The sequence below is a fragment of the Juglans microcarpa x Juglans regia genome, chromosome 6D (genome assembly GCF_004785595.1).
Source record: "Juglans microcarpa x Juglans regia isolate MS1-56 chromosome 6D, Jm3101_v1.0, whole genome shotgun sequence".
Classification (NCBI taxonomy): Eukaryota; Viridiplantae; Streptophyta; class Magnoliopsida; order Fagales; family Juglandaceae; genus Juglans; species Juglans microcarpa x Juglans regia.
Window position 1 is genome coordinate 5,148,913 of NC_054604.1, and position 1,740 is coordinate 5,150,652.

The following is a 1,740-nucleotide window of genomic DNA, read 5'->3' on the forward strand; positions in this document are numbered from 1 at the left end:
TGAAAGTGTCATGGGGCGATCCATTGGTTCAAGATTTCTCTTGGGAGAGAAGCCGATATGAGGGAGCAATATCCGTACTTGTTTGATTGACTAGCGGTATGTTTCTTATGTCTTCTCTTAGTCGAATCTTATTCCTGTCTTAGTTTAATGTTGACCTTGCCAATTTCAAGGACGAAATTTTATTTAAGGGGGGAGAATGTAACACTCCGTATTTTAGTGTATTTTTACTAAATGATTATTTTTATTTATTCAAAAATTTATTCTCTTGTTTTAAAATTATCGGATATTTTTAAATGGTTTATTTTATGATTTTTAAATTGTGAAAATTAAATTTGATATGTTTTCTTAATATTTATTATTGTGATGCATTTAAATTATTCTTTATTTTAAATTAATTGATTGTTGGATTTAATTATTGTATTTTCATTGTATCATTACGTTTAAATTATTTTAATTGAGATGCTGTTTTGAAATCATTTTCGTTGGATCATTTTTATAACCCAAGATGTGGGGATTGGACCTCATTTCTTTCTTTCTATTTTTCTTTTTCCCTTTTCTTTTCTTTTTCTCTTTCTTTTCTCTCCTCTCTCTCTCTCTCTCTCTTCCCGCGCGGCCTTTCTCCCCTCTCTCCCAGCCCACCGCCGTGAGCCGCCCATGACCGACACCGCCCACCGCCACAAGTTCCCCTCCCGCCAGCCATCATCCCCCACCAAGCTCGGCCCCTATCTCGCCGGCGTTCTCCTCCACGCACAGCTTGAAGCCGCGGCATTCCTTGAGCCCGCCCGCCATCGTCGCGTCACCTCCAACTACCATTTCTTCACCACTTCATCCTCGACCTCCCAGCTACCCAATGCACCCAACCCCAGCTCCGATCTGTCACCGGTGAAGCACAACCAACTCCATTTTCGATTTGGATATTTTTGGTCTTCAACCACCCTTTGCGTTGCCACCCATGGCAAACCACCACCACCACTAGTTTCACCGACAGCCCTAAGCCCTACCCTATCAATTTCGGGTATTGGTTTGTCTCTGTTCAAAAATGGGTATTTGAGACCCACGGCCATAGTGCATTTTGCACTGTTCTGCAGTTGTGTTGCCACTTCTTGCAGCTCCGTGACTCTTCAGAAATTATTATATAGCACTGTAAGTATTTTTCCAAATAACTATCGTGAATTAAATATATTTTTGCACTAACTCATATTATTGTGATCTAGTTGGTTATGCCGGATTGAGTCCGAGGTGTTCGGAGGTCAGATTGATTATGGATGGAGTTGTGTGTTTGGTTGGTATTGTGAAATGTTGGTTGTTGGTATGGTGTTGTTCATGTACATGGCATATTGCACGCATGATCATGTTTGTAAAGGAAACTGTGTTTTCGTGTACATGCATTCATGTTCATGTGTTTCATGAAAATTGGGTTTTCATGTGTTAAAGGATTTTGGGTGCGTGTGTATCACAACCCCAAGTCGAGATGGGGCATTATCTCAGTGGAGCTCCTCTGGTCACTCGGGAGCGGAATATACTGAGTGACGTCCCCTGGGTTGTCGCTGGGCGACAACGGGATCGGACGAGATGATATCGTGCGGACTTCGTGGCCCTATGCTAGCGGGGGCTAGAGGATGCTTGGCCACGAACGCACTGGGTGCGGAACTGAGCATCGCTACGAGGTCAGGAAGTGCGGATGATCCCTAGGGGAGATCATGGTGCATTGGTTAATTGATTAATGGGCTCTTTTCTGGA